We start from the raw sequence: 14086 nt of genomic DNA, 5'->3' as shown, positions 1-14086 counted from the left end.
TCCAGAGAGAACATCTGCTCCCAATGGAGAGTGTGGGGCTATAGCTAGGGCTGCTAGTTTCAGCAGATGGAAGTGGTGTGGACTAGAAATTCACAGAATGTTAGAGACTCAAGTTTGTCACCTCACCAGATTGCTTCCTGGATAATTTCTTGTCTGGCAGCTTCAAACCTGCTAATGTAGAGTGAATACTCATTGTCATTTGAGTAAAGGACCCACCCATGTATCAATTTCAACATTAATCTGTTCACAAGAGACATGGGACTCAGACAGCTACATGTTTTCCTGTACTGTATACATGGAAATATCAGAGTCAATTTGTTTGGATCGATCAGTATGAATTGGATGTCAATGTTAGGGCTATAGGATCAGGAAAGAGCCTATCAGGTCAATTAATCTACTTTCTCTTAACCTTTGCAGCATTTTCCCTTTAACAATCAGTCTTGCATTTGTCAACTTCCTTTTTAAAATATGAAAATAATTGCTTTCTTTTCCCTCCCAAGTGGGATTGAGGTATCCTCATTTGGGCCCTTCTGTTGAATTCTGTGGATTGCATTTTGGGTATTCTGTACTTTTTTGGCTAATATCCACTTATTAGTGGGTCCATAGCATGCATATATTTTTGGGTCTGAGTTATTTCACTCAGGATGATATTTTCTAGTTCCATCTATCTTCCTGCAGAACTCAGGATGTCCTGGTTCTTAATATCTGAATAGCATCCCATTGTGTAAATGAACCATATATTCTGTATCCATTCTTCTGTTGTGGGACTGTTTCCAGCTTCTGGCTATCCTAAATAAGACCTCCTTGAACATAGTGGAACTCGTGCCTCTGTGGCATGGAGTAGCTTCTTTTGGTTATATGCCCAATAGTTGTATAGCCGAGTCCTCAGGTAGATCTATTTCCAATTTTCTGAGGAACCTCCAGATTTAAGAGGGACCTGGGTGGGAGAGGGGACAGGGAGGGAAAAAAGGGAACATGATCAGGGGGTGGGGAGGGAAAGTACTGATGCCCTGAGGGCAAGCAGAAAGAATGAATACAGGTAACCTTAGGTGGAGTTGGGGGGACCCTATAGAATGTACCAGAGACCTTGGAGGTGGGAGACTGTCAGGACTCAAGGGGAAGATGTACCTTAGATGAAATGTCCTGCAGTGGGTAGAGGGAAATTTTAGAGACCACCTCCAGTAGAAAGACAGGGCATCACATGGATGGATGGGGTTGCCATTCCATAGTCAAAAACTCTGACCCAGAATTGTTCCTGTCTGAAGGGACTGCAGGGACAAAAATGGAGAAGAGCCTGAGGGAAAGGAGGTCCAGTGACAGGCCCAAATTGGGATCCATCTCAAGGGAAGGCTCCAAGGCCTGACACTATTACTGATGCTATGATGTGTGGGTTTCTTTTCATAGAATGGGCCTTATGTCACAGCAGAAATTTGTTGGCTACTTCCACACATTCTAGGCAACCATTGCACTAGTTGAAGGTTTCATGGCTTGTTTGGTGTCCATGTTTCTGTTTCTATAGCCTGCAGAGTACTTTCCCATGCCAAACAGAATAGAATATAAGAGTGCAGGCTCCATGTAGTACCACCTTGAGATCTCCTTGTTTAATGAATTGGGTGAGAATGGGGCCCTACTGTCAGTTTACAATTGTGTGTTGGCATCAGCCTGGGTTGTCTGTGGATTTCTATGGGACTCCATTGGCCAAAAACTCACTTGAATACAACCCAGACCAACCACTATAAGGAAGACTTGCCTTCCTTAAGAGATGGCCAGTTGAGACTCTATTCCCCAATTTTTAGGGGTCCTCATTAGGATCATATTCATAGATTCTAGGAAGTTATATTTCTATACTACTACCAAAGTGCCTCAATTCCAAATATCTCTCCCTGCTATCTCTCCCTGCTATCTCTCCCTCCATCCCATCTCCCATTATGTCCAATCCCTTCCACTTCCATCCCCACCTGTCTTCCCCTAGTCCACCCTAAAATATATTCTATGTCCCCTTTCCAGGGAGATCAATGCATCCATTAGAGCCCTTCTCTTTACCTAACCTCTCTGGATTAAGAAATTATATCTCAAATTATCATTAAAAGATAATATCCATTAATAAGTGAACACATACTGTATCTTTTTCCCCCTCTGGGTTCCCCCTTCACTCAAGCCAATTTATTTTTCAAAGGAAAAGCATTTGTAAACTTCTCATTCACATATCATTATCCTCCTAACTGTAGCACATCTTTCATCCTTCTTACAAAATACTCCCACACCAAAAGCTCAGGGAATACCATGGAAGAGAGGGCAGAAAGATTTTAAGAGCCAGAGGATCAGTGAGATTGTGTCTGATAATAACATAAGGAACTACATCGTAAGTATCACTAATATGTCTTCCCAAACACGAGCTGAACAAAGACATTCCAGCTTGGACAAAGATGGGGAAATAGGTGATGGGGAGCTTGCATAGCTCACTTGAGGAAAAGTGCTACAGGCAAGTGACAAACATTGGGAGATGGGTAGGTCTTCTCCCAGACTTAATGAAATCCCTATTGTGTTAAATACTTAAAGGATTTAAACATAAAATCTTATTACAATATGATAGTACCTTGATGAAATAACTTCAAGTATTAGTAAGTTTGCATTGTATTAAGTTACTAATGTGGTAAAAATTTTAGAAAACATAGAGCATTTAAATAATCAAGCTAGTTTCTTGAAGTGCTTTGCTAGAAGTTTATTTTGTACATTAGATATAACACTTTATATTCATATTTTGAAAGGCAATCAAAATTTGATTTGGGTCCTCTTAAACTTTGTGCTGAAGTGACACTCTTATCTCTACTTGGAAAAGATGATATATTGAATACATTTGGCTTAATATGTATGGTTGATGGGCTAATGGACACTAGAAATATGTAGTGTGATAGATTTAGATAAGAGAGGCTAGTGATTCATGCCCACTTATCAAATAATGTTTCATTCAGAGTTATGAAGATGTCATAGTATAAACACAGTTATGATTTGTAGTAGAGCATCAATAAAGAAGATGAATGAGTGGTTAAAAAAAGCAATAACTAAAAGAGTACCAAAAATTACTGTAAGTAAAAGACTTTTCATTTATGTTCCCTTTGAGTCTCTGCAGATGAGAAGTTTTTATGCTTACTTTCTTTTTAAGCAATAAAACTTACAGCAAAGGCTCTGATAGTAAATATCCCACACCATAGGCATATATGAACTGCTCTGGAGATACGGAGACATTATATTACTTGATAATCACAAAGTCTTCATTATCTACATATGGTGCAAAAAGAACTATGGTAGGTATCCTTAGAAGAACAAACAAGGAGATCAGTTTTAGAAGTATTGCCTAAAAAAGACAAAGGTCAAGGGGATAGGTCAGAGCCCTCCCAGTGTGATTCTCCTGATCCCTTTTATATATTATACTCTTGAAAGTTCACTAACTTGTGTAAATCTGAAATTCTAAGGTAGACTAAAAGGGCTGATTTATAGCAACACGATTTCAGCCTAAAGAGCCAAGCAAAGGTACATGTATTTGTAAAACAAAGCTTGTTTCATGATAATAGTATCTTCATGAATTAACTCGTCCAGCCAGGCTAAGGGCCATAGAAATATGAGCTGAAATGTTTGTGTTTATAGAAGCATAGTAGCAGGAGGCATTAGATGTGGAGTTGGCTATAAGGATAAATATAATAATTTCCATGGTATTTGTTTCATAGCTATAGTCACATATTATTAATGCTTTAATCATTTGGATGATAAATTATTTCTCTTTGCACATTATATTTTAGTAATATGTTGATGATCAAAATAACAGGAATAATGGTTATAATAATTGTAATGTTTTGGCATTGTACATATGCATGCATGCAAATTAAAAACATTTCTCCAATAGGTTGCTTTTACTCATGGTTAATGTTTCTGTTTAACAAAAACAGACACAAAGAACTCCAGCCAGCTTTATTTGATAAAGCCTACTTTGAAACTGGCTTTCAGCTTTCTGTTCCACCTTACAGAACTTATTTCCCTAGAAAATGTTTGGGATTCAGTTAACAAAGGAGTTAACAAAGGCTTTAAGGGAGCCTCAATATGGTAAAAAATAGTTTGCAAAAGGAAATTCTTAGCTTTAATTCTTTCAACATTTATTTTTATGTCTTGAAATTAAAATGTAGTTACAGCACTTTCCACCTTCCTTTCCTCTTCCCCAAACCCATGTACCTCCTTGCTCCCTCTCAAGTCCATGATCTCTGCTTCTCAACTATGCTTACACATGTAACTTAGACATAGACATTTGTGTGTTTGTGTATGTATGTACACACACACACACATATATAAAATATGAAAATATGAATTGTTCAATACATATTGATATGGCTACAGCAGAACTCCCTCACCTAAGATAGATTCAGTGAGTATTATGGAAGAAGGGGTAGAAAGATTTAATATCAAGAGGACCAAGACGTTTTCTATGAGACTGCCTCCTCCTAGAAATGTCTGGGAAGCTACAACCATGAAATCCCATTGTCATGGTTGCCTAAACATGTTCTTTCATGTTTTTTTAAAATCTGTTCTGTGTCATTACAGGCCCATGAATAGCAGTATGCCACTGATATAGGTGGCTCTTTTTTTTAAAACTAGAAGTCAAGAATGGATGAGTTCATTAGACAAAAATAACAGCTGAGAATAGTATGTATTTACTACTCCCAAGCTTTGCTTTGATTTATTTACTGGATTTTGCTCATATGTTCCTCTCAGTACTTCTGAGGATTTAGGTAATATTATCTCCTATACTTTGCATTTAAAACAGCTGGGGACCAAATATACTAAATAGCTTGCCTACCAACCTATGATCTTAAGTGGCAAAAATGTGGTCTTTCTGGTTTGGGGATCCAATATACTAACTCCTTGTGAGTTGTGGCTTCTTCATAGGCATTGAAAAAAACATATCTCTCAGTCTGGGGGTTGGGGGTGAGCAGTGAGGGGACAACTCTGATGAGCTTATTGGAGGTCACATGCTCCATCTGAAAGCAGGCTGACCTGCATTCTTTGAAAAAGAGCCAGCACACAGGTCTAAGGAGAAAAGGGAAGCAGACAGCAGTGATACTCATGAGGCATCTGATGATAAACACCCACCATATGGTCAAAATGATTCCCACTGCCTCCCAGTGAGAGAAGCAGACACTTTGAGTATGAAATGCACTGTTTATTTTCTTGTGCAGTGGTTTCAGTTCAAATTAAATGTTTCACGTCAGACAAGGAACTAATAACAAATGATCTCCTCCCTCAGTGGTGCAGTAACAAATATGTAGTAATTTGAAAGCTGGGAAGAAAATTATCACTCCCAAAGATGCAATAAATATACGGTATGTTTAGAGAGTCCTTTGATGAAATGAACACTGAAGGTGCAGCTAGCGGTACTTCTGCTTAAGGAAAAAAAAACAGTCAAAATAAAAAAAGAAGCAACATTTAAAAATGCTGTCTGATCTGTCAACATTTTGTTAACATGTAATACCTTAAGGACACAACTTAGAAGTAGAATCTTCAGTGAAGCAAAAACTCATTCCTTCACATCACAGAAGAGGAAGCTAGCAAGCAGAACAGTCAAGCAGAACATTTTATAGTTTGAAAGTAACTTGCTAAGACTGGTTGCTTCTGTCCCTTTTCTTATTTTGGTTGGTTTCCGTAAGAGGGCAATGGTCATTTGAAGGTTTACTTCAGTGACTTGCCCTCATGCCTGCCCTTAAGACCCATTTCTATTCCATCCTCTTAGCCCTTACTGTATCCCGGGAGATTTGTTATTTCTGACTCTCTGCCAGGCTTCCTGCTTCAAGGACTTCAGCCCTTATATTTGATTGCATCTGGCCCTGTTCTAAAGCATTAGTGCAAACAAGAATGAAGTCTAAGGGCCTGTGTAGCGACTCCTGCTAGTACCTGTTCCTAGGGTGAGTCTAAGGTTAGGCCCCTGCAAAGGAACTTGCAAGCTTAAGCTTACCATGGGCATCTTTCTTCCTGTAGCCTCATGAGCTAGATGCATGGTAAACAACACACCAGCACACCATGTTAGAAACGGGCTTTGACATCGACTGCATTTTTGTATATATGTTATAGATTCACAAGAAGTTATTTAAAATGTACATTCACCATTCACCCCCATTTCTAAAATATTATCGTCTTGTGTGCTATGGGATAGTATTTTAAAGTATGTCTATAGCTCTATGAATCTCCATCACATATGTAGCTTCATGAACTATCATCACAGTCAATAGAGAGCTATTTTTTATTACCATAGACTAACTATATGTTGCCCTTTTGTTGCTATCCTTCACCTGGAGCTCGAAACTCTGTTAACCACTGCTTTGTCCTACTTACATATCTCAATGTTTCAATAACATTATATAAATGGACTAAAAGAGTACATGAACCATTTTTATTTGGCACAGTTTGAGATTCATTTAAGGTGCTTCATGTAATTTCTTCCTTTTTATGCTCATGTGTTTGGGACTAACTACTGGGGCATGGACGATATACTAGTGGCCATGCCCCAAAGAAAACTGACCTTTCCTTCTCCATTAGACATCAAGTACTTCTAGCTCCTTTGCTAGCTGTAGAGCCTCAGTAGACCCTATTTGCTTCATGCTAGAATTTTGAACGGCTTCATCTTGTGAAGACAACTACCACTGCAGTCAACTATTACATGCCACAGTTATATCATGTCCACAAGGCAGTGTTTTATTGTTTGTTGTTACTTTACACATTGTTGTCTAATTGTCCTACTGCTATTACACCATTTGTTAAGAAGAAAGTGTTTCCTCTATTGACTTACTTTTACATTTTTGTGATTAATCAGTTGAGCATATTTGAGGGGTTTATTTCTGAATCTTCATTATCCTTCTGTGAATTCCTCCTTGTCTTCACTACTTTATTGTTGTGGTTTTAACAGCAAGGCAAATGATTTCTTCCCTTTCAAAGTTTTTTGAAGAAAAAAATCAATTTTTCATTCTTTTTCTTGTTCCAATCAAGAATACACTCATCAGAATTTCCTTACTGGTAGTCTGGCTCTGGCTGAGAGTTTATTTCATCTCCTATGAGTGAAAAGGATACTTTTTGAGAGTGGACAGAGGTGACGATTTAATGTTGGGAATTGCCAAGAGCACAGCTTAGTTTTTCCTTTGGGGAAGAGAATGAGACAAATGGAAGGTGTATTCGGATTGTTTAATTCCTAACTCTTCAGAATATACTCCCAAATACCTGAGCCACGAGCCACAGACAATATAACAAATCAAAAATAACATGTTTGACCTGTCCTCTGTTACGGAGAAAAATCTCCAAGAAGAAGTTTTTGTCTATTTTAAAATCTATTAAGTGAAAACTGAAGATAACAGGGGTTAATCCATTAGCCTAATAAAAAAAATAGAGCTATACCTCCCTCCCTTATAATGATACATTTACCTTTCTACTAGAGTCTAGTGAAAATCAAAGGAACTTAAACTTCTTGATGGTATAACATACTTTAAGGAGTACAAAGAGGTCAATAAGGTCCTTAGTGTTTCTCCCCAATCACTAACCTTATGCAAATTGCTTAAATCTTTATACCATGTTGGCATTTCCGAGAGGGCTAATGCTTCCAAGATACTTTTATGGTCTGCATTTGTGAATATGTGTATTTTATCAGTTGTAGAGATTATTATGATGATGATGATAAAGAGAGAAATGAAAGAAAGCTCACGATGATACAGTGTACTGTAAGCTTGAGAGGGCCAGGGGATGGCTTAGAACGGAGAGGTCAGTGCTGTTAGAGACAAACTTTGTTTTGTTTATAAGGTTTTCTAGTACAAATTTCACCTTAGTCTCTCTTTTTGTTGCTGCTGCTGCTGTTTTGTACCAATGATGTCATTTTCCTTTCCTTTTTTTACAAGATTATCATTATAAAGACAAACTACCAGCTCATTGTTTTTCATGTATGCTGTATTATATTGATCATCTATTTATTCTCAATTTGTCTGAGGAAGTTTGAAAAAGGACACTTGGAAAGCTGCCATATATACAAGAGGAAAGACCCCATTTAATAAATCTAAAAGAATTTAATTCTATTCAACTCCATTCTATTATATGTGGCTTAGTTCGATTCAGTTCAATTTACTCTACCATTTATTGTAAGTTTAGCAAATGCTGGGCTCTGAGCTCTGGTGGTAAATGTTTGTTTTAAGACAGAACAGAATCACTTCTATGACATGACACTGGCTTCTGAGTTATTCACTCTGTTCATACCAGGCTAGGAAATAGTGTCTTAAAAGTAAAGACAAAAGGCAGGAAAATGATCAAATGAGGACAAAAAGATTTCTGAGTGAAACACATCTTTTTTGTGTCAAGCTTCTACATGTTCCCTTGAGGGCAAGACCATAATTTCCTGGCTGTTCCTTTTTCTGACATGGCAGCAGTGGATCAGAGAGCTGCTGAGAAAAGGAGTGGGCTGAGACATGATAGACTAAGTATGATAATTGTGCATTCAGCCTCAGAGTAAGCATCTATTAGAGGGGTTTACTCCCGAGGAAGCCTGTGAGTTGATGCCTCCATTATGAGCCTCATTCTTTTGGTTTTAGAGAGCTGTATAGCAGAATGCCCATCATGTTTTAAGAAGGGATGCAAGCTCATGCTGACTTTATGTCAAGCTGGGTAAGAGCAAATGGGCTAGAATCTTAAAACACCTTCAGTGGTTTTTCCTGCCATGTTCATCTATTGTGTTGCTTGGCTAACACAACAGTAGCCTCACTTTGGAAAATGATGCTAGCTGGCTCTTGGATCCAATTATACTTTGAAAAGTAAGCAAGAAGAGTCTATATTGAAAAAAAATGAATCTCCACATTTACACCAAAAGCTTCCAACCTCCCTATGCTTGGATAATTTTCAGAAGTCCTACACTCTCAAAACCAGCAGTAATTTGTGCCAAAATTACCTCTTTCACTTATGAATGTGTGGATAGCCCTGACCTGTGGCCACTGTGACAAAATTGGCTAGTTGGCATCTAATACTTTTTAGGGAGTGGCTAGATGTGGCTTAGGCTCCACAGGTATAAACTAATAGAGTGGTTGCTCAAATCTCTTTCCTGGCTTTTAAAGCATAGAAATTCACTCGGGAGAAGCTACACATCTCCCTTACACCAATTGCAGCAGAGAGCGGTAAGTCAGAGAGGTCAGTCTAAATCACACTTCTGGACATGCCACTGACAACTGTGTGGGTGTGAGGGAGGTGAAGTGAGAGACAGGTGTGAGAAATGTCAACTTGATGCATAAAGACTTATAATATGCCTTGCACTCCTTGTAAATCAAGAGGCTTCTTAGTGGTGGGGAAAGTTAAAAGCAACCACGATGACTGATTTAAGTGCCTATTAAACAAGGTCTTCTAAGTTGAGGTTTCCAACGCAGGCATTCCTTGGTGGTTCTTTAATCAGCCACTTACAGGTTATGTTTATGAAACCCAGAGGCAGTGGGAAAGTACTTCACTCCCTTCTCTCCCAGATGTAGTTCCATCAGTAACTGAGATGTTTATGGAGTACAGACTTGGAAGAAGGGAACACTGTGGGAAGAAGAACCTCTGGCCAAATATTTGCATAGCCAAATTGCTTAGACCTCTGAAACATTACTTGAGTACTATTTTGGCTTCCTTCTTCTGAATAGAAGTAAAGGGAGGCATGAATTCCCAAGATCCACAACATGTCAGTGTCTCTCTGATCAAAAGATTTAGTAAGACAACATGGAAAAAATTAGCTTCTTTGATTATCAAAAGAATGAAAACTAGAGTATAGAGGCTCAAGGTCCTCACAAACCGAAGCAACAGAGAAGAGAAAATGAAAATCTGGAGAGCTGGTGAAGGCAAGATAAAATAGGCATGTTCACATGCTGTGGGTGGGACTATAAGTTGAAAAATGGCAATATTTATAACTTTTGATGTAATAATTTAAGTTCTGCATATCCTCAGGGAATCATATTAACTAGATAAAGTTTTCAGAACATATGTACTCATTGTGACTTATTTTAGTTAAGTATCAGACAAAACCAAAATGCATTAGTGTGGGAATACATTTAAGTACATTATGGTTTATACACATTATTTGCTACAAGGCAGTCATTAGAAATGTGTTTACAAGGAGCTTTTAATAACATGGGAAAATACTTATGTTGCAACTTTAAATGGAGAAAATAAATAGCACGTCTTATATACAGGGTGCATACAATTAAATTTAAATATACATATGTAATAAAAAAGAAATCAAAGTGATTCTGTGGATTCATTGGTTGGGTTTAGATGATAGGATTAAGACCTTACATTTTTTGTTGGCCTTTCACCTTACATTTTTACACTGTATATGGATTGCTATTTATTTATTTATTTATTTGGAGAAAGAATCTTAGTCATTTTATTCTGATCTTGAACTCACTCTGGACATTGAATTTCTGGTCCTTCTGCCTCCACCTATTCAGTCCTGGGATTATAGAATGCACCACCATTCCCAGTTCATCAGATGCTCCTGATTAAGGCCAAAGGCTTGTTTCATTAATTTTAGACAAATTCTCTACCAACTGAACTACATCTTCAGCCCCACATGACTGTTATGTTTGGAAAACTTTTTATTACATATATACAGGAGAAAGAATAGTTAGAAATTGAAACTACTGAAAACAGTAAATTTGATAGATTATAGGGATTTTATATAACTATGTGGAAAAGTATATTTGAGTATCTGGCAATGTGATCCTGTCAACACTTTCTATAGGTTGGTTTCTAACTCTTTAAGCAGCTAGCTCTTATACACAGAGAAATGAAGAATCTACACTAATAGTCTTTTTTTTTTTTTTTTTAGCATTTACTGAGTGCTCAGAATTAGGTGATGTGCTTGGTGTTGGCTATTTCATTTAACACACACCAAACACTTTACGAGAGGTCATGCTATCAGGATCATTCTGTTGACCTGAAGCTTGAGCCATAAAGAAGTTAGACAACAAACTGAAACATGGCTGCTTGATAGTTGGCTGAAAATTCAAGGCAAACGCTACCTTAATTATTGTAACTTTAGCATGATTTTTACCTTCAGTAAGCAAATGAATAATAAAGCTTATGGAAAATGTTTCAGGTTGGACACTTTTACTCGATGGTGTTAAACATGAAAGTAGATAATTTCCACTTTATGATGTCTGAGAACAGGGTAGCCATACCTGAGACTCTTTTAGCTTTTCCACAGTTTCATGTGGTGGCCAAATATAAATTCAGCACTGTTGTCTCACTTGAAAACGCTCTAAGCAGGGGGATAGTCAGGAGCTTTAATTGTGCCACATTTTCTTTTCATTATGGTTAAAAATCCTTCAAAAAAGCCTCCATTGTATTTTTTTTTTATCCGATGTATTCTTTATTTACATTTCAAAATGATTTCCCCTTTTCTGCCACCCCCCACTCCCTGAAAGTCACATAAGCCCTCTTCCCTCCCCCTGTTACCCCATCTACCTCTTCCCACTTCCCCGTTCTGGTTTTGCCCTATACTGCTACACTGAGTCTTTCCAGAACAAGGGGCCACTCCTCCGGTCTTCTTGTACCTTATTTGATGTGTGGATTATGTTTTGGGTATTCCAGTTTTCTAGGTTAGTATCCACTTATTAGTGAGTGCATACCATGATTCACCTTTTGAGTCTGGGTTACCTCACTTAGTATGATGTTCTCCAGCTCCATCCATTTGCCTAAGAATTTCATGAATTCATTGTTTCTAATGGCTGAATAGTACTCCATTGTGTATATATACCACATTTTTTGCATCCACTCTTCTGTTGAGGGATATCTGGGTTCTTTCCAACTTCTGGCAATTATAAATAGGGCTGCTATGAACATAGTAGAACATGTATCCTTATTACATGCTGGGGAATCTTTTGGGTATATGCCCAGGAGTGGTATAGCAGGATCTTCTGGAAGTGAGGTGCCCAGTTTTCGGAGGAACCTCCAGACTGATTTCCAGAGTGGTTGTACCAATTTGCAACCCCACCAGCAGTGGAGGAGTGTTCCTCTATCTCCACATCCTCGCCAACACCTGCTGTCTCCTGAATTTTTAATCTTAGCCATTCTAACTGGTGTAACATGAAATCTCAGGGTTGTTTTGATTTGCATTTCCCTAATGACTAATGAAGTTGAGCATTTTTTAAGATGCTTCTCTGCCATCCGAAGTTCTTCAGGTGAGAATTCTTTGTTTAACTCTGTACCCCATTTTTTAATAGGCTTGTTTGGTTTTCTGGAGTCTAACTTCTTGAGTTCTTTATATATATTGGATATTATCCCTCTATCTGATGTAGGATTGGTGAAGATCTTTTCCCAATTTGTTGGTTGCCGATTTGTCCTCTTGATGGGGTCCTTTGCCTTACAGAAACTTTGTAACTTTATGAGGTCCCATTTGTCAATTCTTGATCTTAGAGCATACGCTATTGGTGTTCTGTTCAGAAACTTTCTCCCTGTACCGATGTCCTCAAGGGTCTTCCCCAGTTTCTTTTCTATTAGCTTCAGAGTGTCTGGCCACTCCTCCGGTCTTCTTGTACCTTATTTGATGTATGGATTATGTTTTGGGTATTCCAGTTTTCTAGGCTAATATCCACTTATCAGTGAGTGCATACCATGATTGATCTTTTGAGACTGGGTTACCTCACTTAGTATGATGTTCTCCAGCTCCATCCATTTGCCTAAGAATTTCATGAATTCATTGTTTCTCTGTTAGGAAGCAAGTTTCCAGGGGCTTCTCACACTTCATTATGTCTTATGAACAAAGATGATGATGCTTTTATTCTGGAATACTGTTCACTAATACTTGTCTAATTAATAGCTTGGAAAGTTGATGTAATTCTTCTCGTGCAAAGGACAGGCATGGCTGCTATGCCTTATGAGAGATTTGGTTTTCCTGTACTCAGGGTTCCACTCCTGTGCTACAACTCAGGGCATGTCAGATACCATATCTCTTTGTATCAACTTTTGAGTATTGGGGTTTGGAGAACAGGCTCAAGAAAATGTTGATACTTTGGGTATTGCTGTTGTTATATGAAATATTGTCCAAAGGGTTATGTCTACTGCTAAGATTCATAATATGAGACAAAAACTAACTTATTAGTTTTTTAGCAGTATAAAATCCAATACTCTTCATAATTCTTTAGTCTCACTGATCAAGTATGGCCACTTCTATCTATGAAGCAGGGTGATAATATAGATTGTACAACAAAGGAAAATGGATTTGACTTAAGTAAGTTATAACATATTATGTAAGATTATGCTCCTTCAGTTTCTTTATTAACTATTTTTTAGGAAATTTGTTCGTTGGCAATTTCAAGCATGTGTGTATCACATTCAGATTAATGTCACCCCAGGCCTCTTTGAAACCTCCAACTCTCTCATCTTATTTTTTTCCTTACAAGTCCCTTTCTCCCATTCATATCTTTTAATTTTATTTTGCAACTCACTGAGTTTAACCAGGGCCATCTTTGCAACCACGGATTTGCAGTTAGCAAGTGTAGAAAATTGGTGTGTTGGGACCCAGCAGGGCTTTTTACAAGTACCATCATAACAGGGGACATTTCTCAGTTGAAGACTATTAGCTTAAGAGAAGCCATTATTTTATTGGAGTGCTTGGTATTAAACATGATTTGTGCCATAGAAGTCAGAATTTTGCTAAATGATAGTGGTGATGTCTTGGCTGGTAGGAAAATATCCCAGGCCCAAAAAAATCCCACCCAAAACAAAACATAATGCATTTCATGATACCATATGATTACCATGTGAAAAATTCTGGTTTCAATCCCCAGGACCACAAATTTAAAAAGACGGAGTGTGAAAAAAAATCCAGTATATTTAGGGAGCAGTAAAGATGACTTAAGTTTTCCTATAGTGTCTAATCTTTTAAATACCCCATAGAGCAAAGATAGAATACTCAGTTTAGAATGAGATCTGTGAATTTGGAAAAAAATTCCATCAATGTCTTATAATCATTGGCAATGGGCTCCTGGACTGAAGCCCCAAGGGCCAGCAGAAAGCGTGGAAACAGAACTTCCGGAGATAGGAGGTC

Source organism: Apodemus sylvaticus, chromosome X (genome assembly GCF_947179515.1).
Source record: "Apodemus sylvaticus chromosome X, mApoSyl1.1, whole genome shotgun sequence".
Taxonomy (NCBI): Eukaryota; Metazoa; Chordata; class Mammalia; order Rodentia; family Muridae; genus Apodemus; species Apodemus sylvaticus.
This window is presented reverse-complemented; position numbering follows the sequence as displayed.